Source organism: Pinus tabuliformis, chromosome 5_2 (assembly GCF_031772625.1).
Source record: "Pinus tabuliformis cultivar Carrire ecotype Pingquan chromosome 5_2, CPIR1, whole genome shotgun sequence".
In the NCBI taxonomy this organism is placed as follows: Eukaryota; Viridiplantae; Streptophyta; class Pinopsida; order Pinales; family Pinaceae; genus Pinus; species Pinus tabuliformis.
Window position 1 is genome coordinate 876,475,750 of NC_142306.1, and position 22,506 is coordinate 876,498,255.

Sequence of the window (22,506 nt, forward strand, 5' to 3'; positions counted from 1 at the left end):
GATTCACCTGGACACGTCAGCTAATTATGGAGGACGAACTACTATAAATACCAAGCTAGGGTATACGCAAAACTACACAACGTAATTTCGTACATCTTTGAAGTTTCGTATGAGATGCAGGAATTCAGATTCCTCTGAATTTCAGATGGGTGCAGGATTGTAATTTCGTATGGGTGCAAGACTGTAATTTTGTATGGGTGCAGGACTGTAATTTCGGATGGGTGCAGGACTGAATTTCAGATGGGTACAAGACTGTAAATTCGGATGGGTAGCAGTGATGACAAGGATCTCGGTGATCCCACAGTATCACACTCTATCTCGGCATTCATCCTGGACACAATTATGATCTCGGTATAGTCATGATCCTGATGGAGACAGAATTACAAGGTGAAGATCTCAGTAAAGGTGTGGCAATGGTGCAGCAACAATGATCTCGTTGTTATGATGAATATCTCAGTGAAGGTACAGTAATGATGACCTCAGTGAAGCAACAATAGTGATGACCTTAGCAGTGACAAAGAAGAGGATTGGTGTCTTGGTCTTGGAGTGGCCTAGTAGGTCAAGGGTCATGGTCTTGTTGTTCGTCAATCATAATCTCTATAAGAAGAATTACGTGCAGTTTTTCCTCTCCAAGAGGGAAAGGTTTTGGCCCTGGTAGAACACCAACTTCTTGAGTTCTTGTCTCGTTGTTTTTGGTAGCAGTTTGATGAAGTAAACACACACACTAATAATAAGAAAGAAGATCAAGCTAAGATAAATTGTAAAAGCACTTCAAAAAATATTATCAAGTCTAGAAGAATCTTACTAATGTTATCTGCCCTAGATTCTTCAACAGAGGCTTGCAACTACAGGTTTTTTATAGCTTAATCTCTACTAGAATGAAAGAAACTATGAACTGCTTGGAATCAAGAACAAAACATAAGTACAAAAAGAGGGACCAAAGCCTTTGGGTTGGGCCCAAACCCAAGGATCTCAACTCTCTGAAACTAACTGAGATGCAACTTAAAATCCAATTTCTCATTATCAAAAAGTAAAGGTCTTATACATCACTTAAAAGTTCAAAGTGACAATGTCAAGCTTCAAGCTCAATAGCTACACCTAGCTGAACAAAAACTTCAAATCCTAATGAGCTTTTCTTGTTTATTTATACAAAAGGGTAGCTGATAGCAACTCCCTTGAAAGTAAGAGTGATTCCCTCGATCTCGAAAATGATGGATCTCGTCTCTTTTGAGCCTTGCTTGAACTAGGAGTCACTTGGCTGCGAATGAATTCGAACTAGTGGGAGAGGATGCTCTGATCCCAAGCTGATTTAGGGAGTTAAGGAGGTGGACAAACCCCTAAGATTCTCTCTTGGTTGTATCCGTTAAGCCCTTGCATAATAATTGCCTCAAAAATGCTTCTTTTTCCTGCAATTAAACCACATCAAGCCACATACTATGACAAACACCTTTTACTCCTCTTACTAAGCATAATATAACAAAAAATGTGAATTAATGTGAGAGAAGGATAGTTTTAAGGCTAGAGGATGGCATAATGATCTTCAGAATATACCTATTGATGGGACTCATCAACTATGGTAATTTTTTTTTTCTCTTGTGCTGAATGCTCTACTAGTGCTAGTAATTGTTATTTCCATTTTCCATTGTGGATTTATTGGTGTATAGTTATCTTGCATTGATACTTGGATTAGGGAAATACTTTAGATATGGAAGCGACAATGTGTTTTCGGTTGAACACCTAGTTTTCCTTTTCATTGTACTATACAATCCCATTTGGATCTAACAATATATTTTTGGAAGTGTGTAGAAGTTTTTTTTGTTTTGAATCAAATCTTGAAAATTTGGGGACGTTTTAGTTGAACCAACCAACTCTCAAGCATAGAAGTGAAAGAACCCACATTAATATCTTCCAAAGAATTATCAATCAAATTCTTTTTGAAGGGATTTTCGTTGCCATTTTTTGAAGTTATTCTATATTCCAAAATTTATCTCTCTATTATTGTGATTTAACTGAATAATTTGGCTAGTTTTAGAGCTATTGTTTTTGTTAAATAACAGAGTTGTACTCATGCTCTTTGGGCTAACAAATTTTTAAATTTTGTATATTTTCTAACGCTCATTGTATATAATTTTTTTTCTCTTGTATATACTTGTCTCTATCCTTTTTGACTTGCGTAGATATAGCTGGAGAGGAGGATTTTTGGCATGGAATTTTTCATAAGTTTTCTTGCAGGTGAGCACTTGGAAATTTAAAGAGATACACATTGAGATTTTTTGAAGTCTCAAGCCTATACTTGTTCGTGATCTTGAGCTATTTATTTTTCCTCCAAACCCTTGCGTAGATCTGCCTCTAGAAGGTTAGATGGCTAGGGTTTTAGGCCATTTTTTAGTTCTATTTTTGGATAGATCCATTGTCTGATGCTTGTAAAATTGAGATCGATTTTTTTGGAAGGCCTTCTTCATTTTTGGAGCCTATCTCTCTCAGTCGCAAGCGTAAGAGAGGCTCTTTTTTCTCCTCTCCTATGATATCTTTTACCCGTTTGACGTCTAGTCTCTTGAGCGAATTTTGTGGAGAAATTTAAGTAAATTTTGTGAAGAAATCACATATCAAGGCTGGTAAAATTAAGATAATTTCTTTAGGCCTTTCCTTGCTCAACCATGAGCAATAGAGGGTCTTTCCCCCTGTCTTGGTGCATAATTTTTCTCATCCTGGATGGCTAAGGGTTTGAGTGAAACTCCTTGGAGGATTTGGACTTGTATGTTGAGGAAAATTCATTTTATTTCATTGTTATAGCCTTGTAGAATTCCTCATTGGCATCTTGTATCTCGAGGAAGGGGTTTTCTCATTCAAAGCTCTATATTTTTGTAAACCCTCCTTAAAGATTTGAAGCCCCATCTTACTGTCTAAGAGGGTTTTTCCTTGTAATAATAATAAAGGATTTTTCTTGAGGGAGGTTGGGATTTTCTCCATGGTATTCCTTCTCCTCATTTAGAAGGAGAATTTATTGGTTGATTGATGAATAACTTGCTAGATTAGTTTATTTTCTTACATTATCTAATTTCTAGATCTTGTTTCTAATCTTCATTGTAAGTAGTTCTAAATCATTCATCATTTAATTAGCTTGTTTTGATTTTATTGAGTAGTTTGGTTCGCTGCTTGATCTAATTGGCATTTTCATTGGTATAGTTTCAATTTCTTGATCTAATTGTCATTTGTTTCATTCGGTAATTTTCGCTTGCTTCATTGATCATTAGCATAAGCTAATTTCATATTTGATATCATAATTTGTGCTCAAATTCCTAATTAAAAATTTGATCATTTAAAGTGAAATGGTATTCGCTATTGATAATTTTAAGAATATTTCACTTTTGAAGCATCTCATTCTAATTATATCTCGCTTGAAGCAATTAGCCTTTTTATCTCACTTGGATTTTAGATCTAGCTATGCATTCTCTAAACTTTACCTCTAAGCATAAGCTTGGTTGATAAAAAATTTAGGATACTTCCCAAACTGTCATTCGATTATATAAATTTGAGTTTCGAGCAAATATTGAAACATGTGACCTCATAGTTCTCTTGTGGCCAAGCCCTTGTATGAACGAAGGCACGTGGGTTGTCTTGAAGTCTAGGGGGTTATTGTTAATGAAGGACAAGTGCCTCCTTATCCTAGCCTTCTTGCAATTCACCCTAGTCCTTACCAAGTTTTGAGGAATTGAGGGGAAGTTTCACCGTAGAATAGGTTTTAACTAAAACTTACCAAGACCACTTTGTCGTCACACACAGATATAGCCTTGTTTCATCTTGTAATTGATTATTGTACAAGTTGAACTGTGAACATTTCATTCTACTTGCAAGCATTACATTCTATTCCTCTTGTACTTGTTGGAAATACTGAGGGGGGGGGGGTGAATCAATATTTCTTATTTTTTTTTTTAATTGTTCTAGTGATTGCCAAAAGCATATATAGATATGTATATGTATACACAGAACACAAAAATCAACAGCTGGAATTAATGCTTTTATTAAAACTCAAGACAGTGCAATGAAATAAATACAATATAAGTATATATCTGATTGTGAATAGTTGCCAAGCTCCAACTTGGACTTCAGTGAGGCTCCAACCTCCAGAGCACCAACTCTGTTTTGCAGTGGTTTTGCACTTAGGAGCACCTACCCCTAATGACTTTAGTCTTGTTCAGTTCTGAGGCTCCAACCTCTTGGGCTCCAACCCAACCTTGGTATAAACTGGTATGCTGCTACACTCTATTCAGCTGAGGTTCTCTCACTCCTACTCTCCTGCCTCTGCTGCTTCTACAGCCTCTGCTGCTTCTGTTGCCTCTTTTGCTTCTGTTGCCTCTTTTGCCTCTGCTGCTTCTGCTACCTCACACTCTGGTTCTTCACCACAACAACAGCACCAACAGTTCTCTGTTTTTACTGTTTTATACATTCTCATGCCTTTGTCCATTCGTTTCCGCTTACTCGCTGGCTCTTTGGCTTCCTCCTCGCTTGCTTCAGCTTCCTTTGTCTCATCGTGCTCACAGGACACGTTAATTCATAAGAGAGTGCCAAATAATCCACGGAGAACACATCTTCCCAGTTAAAACTGTAACAACGCTCCTTTCAACAATGATTGTGGGCATGCATAGAGTTCAACTTCATTTAACGGATAGCCACGTCTAGTCGCAATCGATTTCGCCATGAATCACCCCATTTACCTGACGTTCAACCTTCCGCTTCTATTCCTGTATTGGGTCCATAACTCCATCGCAATCGGTGGATTTAACATCCCTTCGAGACTAGCGACACATCGGATGCGATATTACATTGGACCATGTTGCAATCAGACCATCGGGTCCGTGACTTACATCGCAATCAGTGCTCAGGAGAGTGTAATTCCTTTGTGTATTGTTGCGATGGGCGGATGCGATATAACATTCAACCATAACACAATTCCGCAGCGGGTCTGTACTTGCAATCGCAATCGGCGTTCAAGACTTCTGGGGATCCTTTATACATTGACCCCATGACATCGCCGATGGCCGACGGGTCGATCCTCTAGCGGATGCGATCTAGCATTAAGTTGTGTTACAGTCGGACCATCGGGTCCACATACCTTATTGTAATCGGAGGTTTCGGGTGTGTCACTTAATAAACCCGCCGATATAATATACTGCTCCGCCTCCGATAGTGTATTTGTAATATGTATGCTATGGCCTCCATTTGCGTTAAACGCATATATATAAGGTTACGCATATATATAGGGTTTTCTCCTCCGATAATGCATTTGCCTATTCATATATATATATTCTCCACTCCTTTAACCCTGCATATATATATATTGCTCCGCTGTTTCCTTTAACCCTGTGTATATATATATATATATATTGCTCCTCTAATGGCTCTGTTTGCTTCCTCCGATGGTTGTTTGCGTCCTCTGTTGCTCTAATGGCTCTGCTTGTTCCTCTGTTGCTCCGATGGCTCTCTGCGTCGTCTATTTGCTCTGTCTACACCTCTGTTGCTTCGATGGCTCTGCTTGTTCCTCTGTTGCTCTGATGGCTGTTTATAGTTGTTACTTGCATGCATATAAGCTCTCCGATGACTTATTTGCATGCCTCCATTAGCTCTGTCTGCTCTTTGTGCCGTTTGCTCCTCTGGTGGCTCTGTCTCCTCCTCTTGGCTCCGATAACTTTGTGTGCTCCTCTTGGCTCTGTCTACTCCTTGAATATTGCCATATTGACATCAATGACAATCTGTGTCCAACAATCTCTCTCTTTATTATTGATGCAATATTCTTCTGCTCTCTCCCCCTTTGACATCAATGGCAAGGGAATGCATACGGACTCCCCCTGTCAAACTGCTCCCCTTGTCCTGCTACATCTTTATGAATGAACTTGAGTGATGATAAGGAAATAACCCCCATCTTTTGATGCAGATGTTCGAATGCTTCTCGAGGAAGAGGTTTTGTGAAAATATCAGCTATCTGCTCCTTGGTATTGATATATTTCAGGACGATGTTTCGTTCAGCTACTTGCTCATGGAGGAAATGATACTTCATTTGTATGTGTTTGGTTCTTGAGTGCATCACTGGATTTTTGCTGAGATTGATAGCACTTGTGTTGTCATAATAGACGGTAATTGGTTGATATGTACATATGTTGAGATCTTTTAGAGCTTCCTTCATCCATAGTATCTGAGTACAACAGTCTGCTACAACAATATACTCGGCTTCGGCTGTGGATAATGATATGGATAACGTTTTTTTGCTGAGTCAGGATACCAAACAGTCTCCTAGGAAGAATGCATTTCCACTAGTACTTTTCCGATCATCTATACTTCCAGCCTGATCAACATTGGTGTATGCAGTTACAGTCAGTGTTGAGTTCTTTGGGTACCAAAGACCGAAATCAGAAGTTCCCTTCAGATATCTGAGAATTCTTTTTACGGCTAATAAATGGGATTGTTTGGGAGCAGATTGAAATCTTCCCACCATTCCTACTGCTTGCATTATGTCTGGTCGTGTAGCTGTTAAGTATAGAAGGGCTCCGATCATTGAACTGTAATGAGTTGCATCCACTAGAGGGGAGTCATCATCTTTGCTCAGTTTGCAGTTTGTGGTCATAGGTGTGCTCATGGGTGCACAGTCCTCGATTCCATATTTTTTGAGCATGTCCTTTAGATATTTGGTTTGAGATATACACAATCCTGCTTTGGTTTGGGATACTGGAAGTCCAAGGAAGTGGGATAACTCTCCTATCATTGACATCTCAAACTCTTTTAACATTCTTTGAGAAGATTCATGGCTCATTTCATCATTATTACTAGCAAAAATCAGATCACCGACATAAACAAGAGCAACTAGTAACTTACCTTCATCTATCTTTATGTATAGATTACTTCCAGCCACTCCCTTTTCGAAGCCTTGTTGCTGTAGATAGTGATCCAGTCTTGCATACCAAGCTCTAGGAGCTTGTTTCAACCCATATAAAGCCTTTTTCAGCTTACAAACTAAGTCCTTTCCTGCTGTTAGATCAAAACCTTCTGGCTGCTCCATGTAGACTTTCTCCTTGAGTTCCCCATTTAGAAATGCTGATTTCACGTCCATTTGATAGATTTTGAATCCTTTTGAGCAAGCAAATGCCAAGAACATCCTGATAGCTTCCATACGGGCCACTGGTGCAAATGTCTCTTCAAAGTCAACTCCTTCAATTTGTGAATAGCCTTTGCAGACAAGTCTTGCCTTGTTTCTGATAACCTGTCCTTCCTCATTCATTTTATTTTTGATCACCAATTTGGTTCCTATTATGTTTTTGTCCTTTGGACAAGGTGCCAGCTCGCATGTCTTGTTCTTCTCAATTTGGGACATTTCTTCTTCCATGGCTTTTACCCAATGAGGATCCTTACTTGCTTCTGCAAATGTTTCTGGTTTTATCATAGATAGGAGGGCAATGAATTTTCTCTTGGGTGTGATTGATATCCTTCTTCGGGTCTGCACACCTTCATCTCTATCGCCAATGATCTGCTCTTCTGGACGATGTCTTTGGACATACTTCATCTTTGAAGGGGTATTAGGTGGTTCTCTTTCCTCTTCTTCTTCTTCTTCTTCCTCATCTATTTCTTCTTCTTTAGGTTCTTCTTCTTCAATGAGAGAGTCATCTTCATGTTCTTCAATTTTCTTTTCTGGAAGATCTTCATCAACCTTTAGATCAATGCTTTCCACTATTTTCTTCAGTCGATAATTGTAGCACTTGTAAGCCTTGCTTCGTGTAGAGTATCCAAGAAATATCCCATCATCAACCCGAGAATCAAACTTTTCGGGTGAGCCATCATTTATTTTTATGAAGCACTTGCTTCCAAAGATCTTGAAGTACTTCACCGAAGCAGGTCTTCCTTTCCATAGCTCATAAGGAGTTTTTCCACAATTTGGTCTTAATTGAGTTCGATTTAATATATAGAAAGCTGTCCCTACTGCTTCTCTCCAGAATCTAGGCTGTAAGTCTACTGCTAATAACATTGTTCTTGCCATTTCTTGGACTGTTCAATTTCTTCTTTTAACTACCCCATTTTGCTAAGGTGTTCTGGCAGCGGAGAATTCCCTTTTAATTCCATGAATATTACAGAACTCACTAAACTCGTTTGATGTGAATTCTCCTCCTCTGTCTGTTCTGAGGCACTTAATTTTTGAATCTTTTTCATTTTCTACAAGGACTTTTAGATTCTTAAAACACTCAAAAGTTTCATATTTATACTTTATGAAATATATCCACATCATTCTAGTATAATCATCAACAAATAGCACGAAGTACCTTTCTCCTTGGAGTGCTTGATTTCTAGTTGGCCCACACACATCAACATGGATGATCTCCAAGGGCTTCGATGTAGAGAGCTCCTTTGTCTTGTGGCTGATTCTGGTCTGCTTTCCATGTTGACATGGACCACATACTGCTTGATTTGGTTTGAACAGCCTTGGGAGGTCTCGTACAACTTTGATCTTGCTGATATTGATAAGATTTTCGAAGCTTGTATGTCCAAGTCGCTTGTGCCACAGCCAACTCTCATCTGTCTGACTCAAGTACCATTTATTTTCTTGAATCTTGTTCAGAATGTAAATGTTGTCTGGTGTTCTCACCCCTTTCGCCACAAGTTTCCCTGAGGCAGAGTTCCTTATTTCACAGTCTTTGGTGCTGAAAACAACCTTATCTCCTTGATCACAGATTTGGCTGACACTCAGGAGGTTGTGTTTGAGTCCGTCAACCAGCAGAGCATCTTGAGCTTTTCCTTTTCCATTGATCAGAGTAACTGTTCCTTTTCTTGCAATTCTGCCAGATTCGCTTCCAAAGGACACATTCCCTTCCTTTTTGCTCAGTGAGACAAACTTTCTTCTATCTCTTGTCATGTGTTTGGAGCACCAACTATCTACAAACCACTGGTTCCATTATTTTGAGCATATAGAGCCAGGTCGCATTTGTCCATGCTGGAGTTCTTGCTACTCGTCTTTCTTCCTTTGAGAGGGCAGTCTTGTTCATAGTGTCCATTATTGTAGCAGAAAGAACAAATCAAATCAAATTTGTTCAAGGGATCAAATGAATTGAAGGTTTTGATTTGTCCCTACCTTTTGGGGGCATCTGAGTTGATTATTTGGTCTTTTAGCTTTGTCTTTTCACTTCCGCGAGGCATACAATGTCTGGCTTGATGACCGAAGTTTTTACAGTGAAAGCAGTGTCTAAGAAAGATGGTTTTGTACTTGTTGAAGCAACCACAGTTTAAGTTGATTTCCTTCCTGGGAATTACTCCTCCCTCGTTCTTTGGATTTGCGATGGGCCCTTGGTGGAGTACAGGTTTGTCTTTGCTATAGTGTCCATGATTCGACTCCACATTCTTCTTTGGAGTAATTCTCTCTTCATTCTTGGGATTTCGGATGCACTTTTGATAACATACTTTTTCATCTTTTGGATTGCAGGAAAGTGCATCGGCATAGCTTTTCGCACTATTCTTAGTGCTTGAGGATTCTCCTTTGAAACCTATTCCAGACTTGTCATGTTGAGGCTTTTGATTTTTCAGAATAGTCTCAAGTATTTGAGAGCTTTTATAGCCCTTTTTAATTTGCTCCAACTCCTTTCTCAAAGACACTATTTCGGCCTCACGTTCTTCACAAGTCTATTCTTTTTCTTTAAGCTTTGCTTCCAAGAGATCTTCTCTCCTTATTTCCTCGTTTTCCACTTTGAGAGAAATGATTTTGTTCCGTAGTTTCTCATTTTCTTCAATAGCGCTTATTAACAATTCATCTACATTTCCGTCCAGCCCTGAGTCATCATCCTCTGTGAGTGCCATGAATAATGTTTCTTGGCTTTCATCATGATCACTTTCCTCATCTGATTTCTTTATGATGACCATAAACTCATCCTCATAAGACTCATCTTGCTTGGAGAGAAGTTTTTCTTATTGAACCCTTCCTTTTTGTGTGCCATTCTTTTAGAATTTCCTTCATCATCACTGTCATGTTTATGAGGACATCTTGCTGCATAATGACCTATTTTACCGCATTTAAAACAAATAAGAGGATACTTGCCTTTAAGCTTAGATCCTCTCTTCAGCTTTCGTACAAATTGAGCCAATTCGGATTCTACATCTAACTCATCACTATAGTCATTCCTTTCTTTCCCCTTCTTTGACTTTGAGGCCTTGAATGCTGCATCTTTGGAGCCTGGGCCATCTTTCCTCATTTCATAGGCAGTGAGAATTCCATGGAGTTCATCCATTTTGAGGGTATCTAGATCCTTTGCTTCTTCTATAGCGCTTATTTTGGAGTCAAATCTGTCTAGAAGAGACCTTAATACCTTTTGAACAATGGTACTTTCTTCAATTTTTTCGTCTAATCCTTTCAGGGAATTTACCACTTCAGCTACTCGGAGGAGGTATGCTGCAATATCTTCGTCATCTTCCATCCTCAAACTTTCAAATTGTCTTCTGTGAGTTTGAAGCTTTGCCTTTTTGACTTTTGAGTCTCCATCGTACAAGCCAACTAGCTTCTTCCACATTTCTTTGGCAGAGGTACTAGTGATTCCACTAGTGATGGAGTTCATGGCCTTTGCATTTGCGATGTATGCTTTCCTTTCGTCTGGGTCTGTTGGAAGAGTGGAAGTCGTTCGGTATTCATTTTGAACAAAATCCCAGACTTCAGGTCCATGGGACATTAAGTAGTAGTTCATTCTTTTCTTCCAGAAACCAAAGCTAGTGCCATCGAACAAAGGAGGTCTTCCTAATGCTTCGTGATTTCTTATCATGGCTGCGGATCCTTCTTCAAGCTGTTAGGCTAGTATGAAGAAGTGTTAGGCCCCTATACTACTATTGTAACCCCTTATTGTTATTAGTATAACCCACTTATTATATTGATGTACCCATGTAGTGCCCATATTGTTACTATTGTGCCCCATAGAAGCCCACTATTGTTATTATTGTGCCCTTACATTATTATTGTTATGTCGGCTCTGATTATGTTATGACCCCTTAGACTCCTATATATAGAAAGGAGGTCTTTTCATTTGTATCATCGAAGAATTGTTCATTTATGTAATGTAAAGGAGGTTGCCCCCTCGAAGAGGCTGAATTCTAAGGTGTTGATCTATTTTTTCTATCTTTTCTTGAGCTGGTTTCATAACATTTGGTATCAGAGCTTTGGATTCTAGGGTTTCGCTGCTCCAAACAGGTCATCGTGGCATTTTCGCTATAACTTTTTTTTCTGTGACGTTTCAGAAGTCGCAAAAAAAACCCGTTTGAGAAGAAATCACGTTGAACCTTGGGTCCGAATTTTATAACTTTTCGCGCGATATTTGCGGAGATATGATCTGAGGAAGTTGGTTTTTTTGCAGACTCCTGAATTACATTCAAAACAGGTGACCTGGGGAAAATCGTCATAACTTTCTCTCTGGGGATCGGATTGAAATTTCGTAAGAAGGTACAGAAAGAGGACGGACTGTAGTTTCTTGTATGCATTTTTCAGATCCAAAGGTTGAAACAGTGACTCGTGGCACGTCGTACAACTTCGCTCTACTGAACTAGTCTATAATCAGGTCATCTTGGGAGATTGTGCATAACTCTTTGTTGGAGAATGCAATTTGGATCAGACTAGTGGCATTGGATAGAGGACACAGAGGGCTACTACAGGTCACAATTTCAGAACTTAAAGATCCGAAAGTACAGAGTTACAGTCGTTTCAAGGTTGAGCTCCTAAAATCAAGAAAAAGCAAGATGAGGAAGTTTGATGGCAAGGATCCGGTAAATTGGATACTTCAGATGGAGCAAGATTTTGATCTACATGGTGTACGACTGTTACAAAAGGTATGTATTGCATCTTCATATTTAGAACCAGATCAATTTTTATGGTACAAAGGGCTTTGTTCTCGTAAACAACTTGTTACGTGGTCAATTTTCACGGAGGAAATGATAACACATTATGAGGATACAAAGAGCAACACCACAACAATTGGAAAGAGTAAAAGGGCTTTGTGACATAGTGGAAAGCAAAATTATGGAAACAATGAAGTGTACTCCTCACAACTATAAAGATGGAAGTGTTGTTTCTCCTAGCCTTCCACAACCTACAAGGGTTACACCACAACAATTGGAAGAAAAAAGAGAAAAAAGGCTTTGTTACAATTGTGATAGCAAATGCACTAAAGGTCATAAGTGTGCTGAGAAGAAATTATTTTACATAGAATATGAAGAGGAGGAAGAAAAGGATCAAGAAACAACAAAAGAAGAAGATATACGCCAGGACCCCACCCCAGAGAAAGAAGAAATGAATTAGACCATATCTTGTAAAGCATTGGCAAGAATTACCACTCCTCAAACTCTCAAGATAGAAGGACATATCAAGAAGAAAAAGGTGCAAGAAGTGAAAGATCACATCGAGAAAGAAGAAATGAATCCAACCATATCTTGTAATTCATTGTTCGAAATTACCACTCCTCAAACTATCAAGATAGAAGGACATATAAAGAAGAAAAATGTTCAAGAAGTGAAAGATCACATCGAGCATCAAGAAATGAATCCGACCATATCTTGTAAAGGATTGGAAGAAATTACCACTCAAACTCTAGAGATAGAAGGACATATCAAGAAGAAAAAGGTTCAAGCAATGAAGGATCACATCGAGCATCAACAACAAGTTCTCCAACTTTTAAAGGATAACGCCATTTCGGTTGAAAATCAAACGAAACAACAGGTAGATCAACATCGTAGTGAAAAATGTTTTGATGTAGGTGATTGGGTATTTTTACTGCTACATATCAAGCAAGCTATTTATGAGAAGGAAATGTTGGCAATACTACATGCACTTAAAAAATGGCGACCTTACCGAATGGGAAGACTCTTCAAGGATGAGGATGTGGAAGCATTGTTTTGTGCTATTTATATTATCCAACCAGATTGGATAAACGAAACAAGGGATGAATGGAAGAAGGACGAAGAAGTATGGCCACTTATACAAAAGTTGCAAAAGATCCCAATTCAAACAATATTGCCAGAAATTGAACAGGAAAGAAAAATCATATTGGAACCAAGAGCAGTCACAGAAACAAGAACCCGACAGCTACGAAATCGATCAATTTTAGAGTATCTCATCAAGTGGAAGAACTTACCCGCTAAATATTCCACATGGGAGGACAAGAATTTTATACAGAAGCATCAAGAACTACTCAAGCGTTGAGGGTTATACTACTAGTGTAACCCCTTATTGTTATTAGTATAACCCACTTATTATATTGATGTACCCATGTAGTGCCCATATTGTTACTATTGTGCCCCATAGAAGCCCACTATTGTTATTGTTGTGCCCTTACATTATTATTGTTATGTCGGCTTTGATTATGTTATGACCCCTTAGACTCCTATATATAAAAAGGAGGTCTTTTCATTTGTATCATCGAAGAATTGTTCATTTATGTAATGTAAAGGAGGTTGCCCCCTCGAAGAGGCTGAATTCTAAGGCGTTGATCTATCTTTTCTATCTTTTCTTGAGCTGGTTTCATAACAAGAAGCCTGCTTTGATACCAATTGTTGGAAATACTGGGGGGGGTGAATCAATATTTTTTTTTTTTTTTAATTGTTCTAGTGATTGCCGAAAGCATATATAGATATGTATATGTATACACAGAACACATAAATCAACAACTGGAATTAATGCTTTTATTAAAACTCAAGACAGTGCAATGAAATAAATACAATATAAGTATATGTTTGATTGTGAATAGTTGCCAAGCTCCAACTTGGACTTCGGTGAGGCTCCAATCTCCAGAGCACCAACTCTGTTTTGTAGTGGTTCTGCACTTAGGAGCACCTACCCCTAATGACTTTAGTCTTGTTTAGTTTTGAGGCTCCAACCTCTTGGGCTCCAACCCAACCTTGGTATAAACTGGTATGCTGCTACACTCTATTCAGCTGAGGTTCTCTCACTCCTACTCTCCTGCCTCTGCTGCTTCTACAGCCTCCGCTGCTTCTGCTGCCTCTTCTGCTTCTGTTGCCTCTTCTACCTCTGCTGCTTCTGCTACCTCACACTCTGGTTTTTCACCACAACAACAGCACCAACAGTTCTCTGTTTTTACTGCTTTATACATTCTCATGCCTTTGTCCATTCGTTTCCGCTTACTCGCTGGCTCTTTGGCTTCCTCCTCGCCTGATTCAGCTTCCTTTGTCTCATCGTGCTCACAGGACGCGTTAATTCATAAGAGAGTGCCAAATAATCCACGGAGAAAACATCTTCCCGGTTAGAACTAAAACAGCGCTCCTTTCGACAATGATTGTGGGCATGCACAGAGTTCAGCTTCATTTAACGGATAGCCACGTCAAATCGCAATCGATTTCGCCATGAATCACCCCATTTACTTGACATTCAGCCTTCCGCTTCTATTCCTGTATCGGGTCCATAGCTCCATCGCAATCGGCAAATTTAACATCCCTTCGAGACTAGTGACACATCGGATGCGATATTACATTGGATCATGTTGCAATCGGACCATTGGGTCCATGACTTACATCGCAATCGGCGCTTGGGAGAGTGTAATTCCTTTGTGTATTTTTGCGATGGGCGGATGCGATATAGCATTCAACCATAACACAATTCCGTAGCGGGTCCGCACTTGCAATCGCAATCGGCGTTCAAGACTTTTGGGGATCCTTTATACATCGACCCCATGACATCGCCGATGGGCGACGGGCCGATCCTCCAGCAAATGCGATCTAGCATTAAGTGTGTTACAATCGGACCATCGAGTCCGTGTTATAATCGCAATTGCACGTTCGGGGGTGATCACTCTTTATTCATTGCGATTACCGCGGATGAGACATAACAATAGGGTGCGATATAATAGGACCATTGGGTCCACATACCTTATCGCAATCAGAGGTTTCAGGTGTGTCACTTAATGGACCCGCCAATATAATATACTGCTCCGCCTCTGATAGTGTATTTATAATATGTATGCTATGGCCTCCGTTTGCGTTAAACGCATATATATAAGGTTACGCATATATATAGGGTTTTCTCCTTCGATAATGCATTTGCCTATTTATATATATATATATATATATATATTCTCCACTCCTTTAACCCTGCATATATATATATATATATATATATATATATATATATATATTGCTCCACTGTTTCCTTTAACCCTGTGTATATATATATATATATATATATATATATATATATATGGCTCCTCTAATGGCTCTGTCCGCTTCCTCCGATGGCTGTTTGCGTCCTCTGTTGCTATGATGGCTCTGCTTGTTCCTCTCTTGCTCCTATGGCTCTCTGCATCGTCTGTTTGCTCTGTCTACACCTCTGTTGCTCCGATGGCTCTCTGCGTCGTCTGTTTGCTCTGTCTACAACTCTGTTGCTCCGATGGCTCTGCTTGTTCCTCTGTTGCTCCGATGGCTGTTTATAGTTGTTACCTACATGCATGTAAGCTCTCCGATGACTTATTTGCATGCCTCCATTGGCTCTGTCTGCTCTTTGCGCTGTTTGCTCCTCTGGTGGCTTTGTCTCCTCCTTGTGGCTCCGATAACTCCTTGTGCTCCTCTTGGCTTTGTCTACTCCTTGAATATTGCCATATTGACATCAATGACAATCTGTGTCCAACAGTACTTGCAAATTTCAGGTACATGCTCATTGTCCTTTAATATCGTTCTATCTTTTTGAGCATCTCTCTCTAATACATGTATAAGTTCTAGTTGTTTTGCAAATCTCATTTTATCTCTATTGCTCATATCTGAATTTGTGCATAATCTCTTGCGATTTTATTTCACTGACCCTTTGCTTTGCAACTTATCCTATTGTGCGACTTGTTGAATTTTCATGATGTATCTTATTTGCAAGTATTGTTGATTCATTTATGAGCATAAATTTCTTGCAAATATATTTGGCACTGGTCTATCATATTTGTCTTGCAAGATATCTAGCGAACATAATTGATTTATCTAAGTTGTTAATTATTATATGCTCCTAATTATTCATACTTGCTAATCAATCTAATCTTAAGATTTAATTTGAGTTGCTAAATTGGGAAAGCCTTAACTAATTCAATTAGCATCGTTAATCTCCTAGAGCTTGTTATCCTTAACATGTTTCCTTCTTGGAATCATCTTTAGGGACTGCCCCCCTTGGTTTAGCTAGGAGAAAACCTAAACAAAGAGAGTTGAGAATAGGTGACAACCCCTTTTTTGAGAGTTGTGCCTTCAAGGCCACATCTTGTGGGGTTGAAGACTTTTCCCACATTTATCTAGGTGTGCATCTTAGGCGACAACATTTTATGACGTTGTTGCTGTGGAGAAGTCTTCTTTGACCCCAATTTTCACTAACTACTGATTTTGTATTTTGGATCTCTAGAATTTTTTTTTTTTTTTTTTTTTGGTTCGAGTGGCGACCCCATTTGTTTCATTTCTTGCAAGATTTATTACTAGAAGGAACCCAAGAAGCTTGGTTAATCCCACTTCAGGTCCTGAAAATATTTTTAGAGTGTGATTAAACAGATTCTCTTCTCGTAGATTTCTTGCTAATCTCGGGTACGAAGCTATCTCTGATATCCATTTTCTTTTTTGAAGGTCAAGCTCAACAAGGCAACATGGATGACTTGTTTGCTCCTTGTAATTTTGCTTACATTCAAGGCTATCAGAATGTTATTCCAGACAAAGTCATTGATAAGTTGCCTTCTTTTCAAGCCAATAATGCAATTTCGGCCAAAACTCACCTTAGTAATTTCAACCTTTGCGTGAGTAAGTCGTGTAAAAATGCTAACCATAATCACAAGGATATGAAGATGAGGCTCTTTTTCGTTTCCCTTGATGAGGATGCTATAGATTGGTTCCTAGAGTTACTTGCTAGCTCGTTTGATTCATTAAGATCTATCATCAGTGCCTTTATTGACAAGTATGGGTATAAAAGAGATGAAAAACATTTTCTTAACACCATTATCCATATAAAGAAGAATGCAAATGAGAGTATGGAGCAATTCGATAAGAAGTTTAATGATATTTTTAAAAGTTTGCCTCAATATTACAAGTCTCCTGAGAAGTCTCTTTTCGTATATTATATTGATGCATTTCTAGTTGAGACTTCTTATGAGCTAAGGCACGCTAAGCCTAATGATGTAAAGGGTGCTCAAACTTTGGCCAAAGAATTGGAAAATTGTAGAAAAGCGTATGGAAAGTCTGAGATTCCAAGATTTACTAGGGATCATCATAAGAATGAGTGAAAAGATAAAGAATTTAAAGAAGCTGAAAGTGAACCCATTAGAGAATTATTAGAACTTGTTAAAACCAGGGAATTTAATCATTTGAATCAAATGACCACCCTTCAGAATCCTTTGGTTTCCATGGAGAGGTCCTGAGGAAATGAATTTCCGAATAATAGAAGCAATGACAAATGGCAGAAGAAAGGCACTCCTAATGAGTCTAGGGCACCAAAACCCATTTGAGTCTGCAAATGTTGTTGATCAATATCTACCTTATTGTAGACCTTGTAATGATTTTCATGATGAGGCTACTTGTTCTTTTGTAAAGAGAATCATTGATAGTGGAATGGCAGGGACAAGTGATTAGATTAATGTGGTTGGGAAGGAATAGCAATTGTCTATTGAAAATTGGTTGGAAATTGTGGAGAAAAGTCACAGTGTGGAGAAAAGTCATAGTGTGAAGAAGCTCCAGTCTTCTTATAGTGTTAACAATTTTAGTGATGAAAGAGACATGGTTACTGAGTTGTATGGTGAAAAGCTATCTCCCAAACAAGTCTTGGAGATTGCGAAGCATAAGCGATTAACTTATCAGTGAAAGAATAAGGAACAAAGTGAGACTCAAATTACCCCTAGGATTTCTAATCCCAGTCTTAATATCGACTTGTGAGGTTGGATTAATAATGCAAAGATATTGGTTCCTGTGACAAAGATTTTAAAGATTCCCTCTCAGAAGTCTAAGTTATTGAAGGCTTGCCCCTCACGGAAAGGAGCCTGAAGATCCCCATCAGGATGGTCTAGTGATTCTTCAGAGTATGGATAGAGGTAAAGGTAATAAAGATAATAAACCATTCTGCATTACCTTGTTAGTTAATGGTTTTCGCTTATATAGTTGCATGTTGGATTCAAGTGCATCAACTAGTGTCATGACCATGATGGTCATGGAACAACTTAATTTGAGAATCTCTAGACCATATCACAACATATGTGCCATGGATTCCAAGAGGATTGAGGTTCATGGTTTAATTCGAGATTTACAAGTCCATTTGTTTGATTATCTAGATATAATGATTGTTATGGATAGTGTTGTGATTGATTTGTTGAGAAATCTGGGGCATGAAAGTTAAGTGATTTCTCTTCTATTAGTAACTGCTTGTGAATTCGTTTTATTTCTTAGAGTAGGATCTTCTTTTACTTATGTTGTTATAGTGTTATTCTTCATCAAACAACTACCAATGCATAAACCATAAAGAGACAAGAGACACAGAATATAGTTTATCAGCCAGGGCCAAAACCTCTCCCACTTGAGAGGTAAACCCGAGCAAATTCTTTTTCTTATAGAGATTCCAATTGACGAATACCAAAACCAAGACCCTTGACCTATTTGCCACTCCAAAACCAAGACACAAGTCCCCTTGATGAGATAGTCAACCCTTTGCTCCTTACCTTTTCTCGGCTCCTCTTCCAGTTTGACCTCCTTCTGCTTCAAATCTTTAGCCTACTTGAATAAGTTCTGCAATCGTAATTCAGAAACCCTAGCTCATGCACAATACCTTATCTTATGCCTTCACTTTCTTCGCTTTGGATAGGGTCTTCTTCTAGCTTGTCTCGACCTCCCATATGACTTGAACTTATCCCAATTCGGTTACCTTGGATCTTGGCCTTACTACAATAGAAGATCTCCTTCTTCTTCGCATGTGTGACAACAAAACCACCCTAAAACAAACCCAAAAATGAAGCTAAGAACTTCACTCTACTTCCTTCTTCCTTCGTTGATGATTAGGCTTCCTTCTAGGTGATTTTTGCACTTCTAGATTTCAGAACTGCTTGACCGAAAATCTGATCCTGAAATGATGTCGAGCTGCCCTATTTATAGTTGTTTCCTCATCAAAATAAGTCGACTTGTTGGAGGGTGAGCCAACGTGTCATTTGGAGGAGATCATTTATTCTATTTTTAAGTCGACTTGAAGGAGAGGTCTTGTGCTTGTCTTGGAGGGCTTTCATACTTATTTTAATGACTCATACAAAATGTAATATGCCTAAGAAGGGTCCTTCATACATGCCATTGACTCAATTTGACTTTTATGTCTAGATGACAAATCCTAAAGGCTCACATTGGGTGCCATCAATAAAAATAAAATTCCTTGCTCATGAAACCCATGAGATAAGCATTACAAAAATAATTTTATTTTTCTTCTTCACATCAATTACATAAAATCACATTTGCACCTGTCATTATGAAGACCGAACCTAGTTACCTTTACAACATGATGTACCTGATGCTTGGGGAATGTTGCTATAAAGGAAATGGGTTTCTGACCTAGGAGGGAGTATTTAGATGGATTTGGCTTATGTAACTATTTCCTTGCCTAGAGGTACTAGTTTTGTTAGACTTGATAGGGAGCTTGAAAGAAGATTTCATCTGGAGGAACCCAAGATGCCCAATAATGAGATTATCTATGAAAGTATCAAGAGCTATTCCATCTTGTTTAATTTTGTAGTTCTTGTGGATGACAAGGCTGATAGTATGAAGAATGGAGTATGGCATATTATTTTGATGGTGCATCCTCCAAGTATGGTAAGGGCGCTGGAGTTGCACTTAAATCTCCTCTTGGTCATATTTTTCTGATTTTCCTATAGATTAGAATTTGAAGCAACCAATAATGTGGTAGAATATGAAACCCTTTTGTTGGGCTTGAATTGGCAAGAGTTTCAAAGGTTTAGTTGCTTAGTAGCAAGGGAGATTTTGATCTTGTCATTATGCAAGTAAAAAATAAGTTTGCTTGTAAGAATGATAGGCTCAAGAAATATCGAAATGCAGTCTGGGACACTATGGAACTTTTTGATGCTCTTAATATTGAGACTATCCCTAGAGAAAAGAATAGCCATGTTGATGAGCTTGCGGTAGGAACATCCACTTTGCAACTTTCCGACGGATTGGTGAATGATAAAGTTAAGATGGAGGTGATTTTTAGGCCTTTGGTTCCTGATAATGTTGAGCATTGGCAGGTGTTTATCGATGAGAATTAGATAATTTGTTTATTGAATAATCTTGAAAAATTTGAGAATTTTAACATTGGCTACAAGGAGGAAGGATGTAATTATACAGAAAGTGATGATGTAACAAATCCTACTCCCAAAGGTTAGGTAGCGTTGGAGTGACTCTTTGATAGGCATGATGCCACAAAGAGGAAAGAGGAAAAGAAGATTGATCCAGGGTAACTCATTGAAGTAAATTTTGGTACCTTGGATGATCCTAAGATTGTTGAAATTTGTAAAGGTACTAATGAGGAAGAAAGGGAAAAGTTAGTTGATTCACATCGTGAGTATAGAGATGTGAAGCAACAAAAATTATAGCTTGTTGACTTAATATGCTAAAATACACAAGCGGTATTTGTAATAATAATTTATTATATATAAAAATGTACAAGTGATACGAAATGTTACAATGAGGACCCATATCTATATCTAAGCATGTGCCCTTTCGTGACTGGGCATGTCAAAAAAGCATGTGCCCTTTCGTGAATGGGCATGTCTTTTTGACATGCCTTTTCACTTAACTAATGACTACTTAATATAATCATTGCTTGATTATTTAGTAATTACATTTATTTATGTTTATTTTATTTTATACAATTTATGTTCCTAACATTGCCCCTTCCTTCAAAATCTTTGTCCTCAAAGCTTATTGTTGGTAGTTTCCTTCACTTTAATCTCGAATAATTGTCTTTGCTTGGCACTTGCATCATTTTTGATAATCGGTCACTGGTACCTCTGTCTGTGTAATTCGCTGGTAACACTATCCTGAATCAAGGGTTATCGATTGATTTTATTTTTTATTTTATATATATATATATATATATATATATATATATGAAAATTTATATAATCAAAATAGTTAATTAGCATATTTTAATATATACCATGAATATCTAATACCCCCGCTCCTCATAGGCACTTAATAGGATTCCCGTATGCGATAAGTGGTGAAAAACATGTGACTATATACCACGACGAATCTTTTTTTTGAAATAGTGTGACGGTAAAAGCTGCGTATCGTTTGAAACCCGTCTAAACGAATTTCTTAGCCTCTGCAGCAATCTGCCAGGGTTTACATATACATCTATGGTAGGTGATAAGTGTGCAGCGGAATTGTCAGACGTGAGGGGAACAATGGTGAGGCACAGTGAAACCTCATGGGATGACGTAATCCCTGATGTAATCTTGGTTGTAGAAATAAGTTTATGGTGCTGTAAACAACCAAGCTCCACTATTTACTATGATTTCCTAAGGTTAGCAACAATACCACAGTCCTCTGTACCTTTGTTAGAATAAATAACCTTATCAGTTATCCCGTACTCAATGTCTTCTTGGGGACTGAAATATTTTGTTCTCCTCATATCTTGTTCAATCTTTTCTTTGAGATGTCCAATATGTCGTGCATAAATAGCAACCAACTCGTTCTTCACATTTCTAATTTCTTTGTGTGCAAGAACAATATTAGTTGCTTGGCCCCGGACTTGTGCGATTGGCTGCTTTATCATTATGGTAGATGATGGAAAGGAAGAACAATTTCCTTTTGCACCAGCTGCCAAAAGCAAGGATGCTTCCCCCCATGCATTGCCAATACAAGGAGTAAAAATTGGTGGCTTTACATACTACATTGTATTATAAACTGCAAAAGATTCAGTCTTGTACCCTAGCTTCTCCCCATCCTTTGCAGTACTTGTCGAATTGATATACATGTAGATTGGTTTCTTAGGGTCATCATATTGTAGATAGATTAATTTTGCCATAATTAATTTTGTTATGGCTGGAACAAGTGACATTCCCAAATAGACAATTCGACTTTTAAACAAGTATGATGCTAGATCTGGAGGCGGCTGCTCCCATGCACATCCTCTTTGGAATGGAATAACCATGGTAACAATGCAAGGGGTGCCAAGAGAACGGGGAGATGACAAATGTAGCTTTTTGTTGACAGAAAAGGACCCTTGCCCACCCAATTGACTGTGCTTGCTTTCTCTAACAAAAGGTTTCCCTACAACAATTGTTGTTGTCTCATTCATCATATGAGTTCTACATGTCTTACGTAGCCCTTGCCCACTCTCACATGAAGCTTCAAGGATGGTCAGAGGTGACACTTCCTCCAACACTTATTCTTTTTAATCAACGACTTGTTCCAAATGTCAAATCTCTCCTTGCACTAGGAGTAGGCCATTCGAGCGATTGACATAATTTGTTTTTGCTTACAAGATTTTGAGCAGTTCTGACAATAGGC

General features: G+C 38.5%; 1 protein-coding gene and 1 pseudogene across 5 annotated transcripts in view; one reads left to right on the forward strand and one right to left on the reverse strand.

Moving 5' to 3' along the window:
* Positions 1-22,506, forward strand: part of TERT (telomerase reverse transcriptase) — a 422,846-nt gene that overhangs the window by 239,387 nt on the left and 160,953 nt on the right. The window lies entirely within an intron of this gene.
* Positions 21,503-21,970, reverse strand: LOC149162101 (ATP-dependent Clp protease proteolytic subunit-related protein 4, chloroplastic-like; annotated as a pseudogene).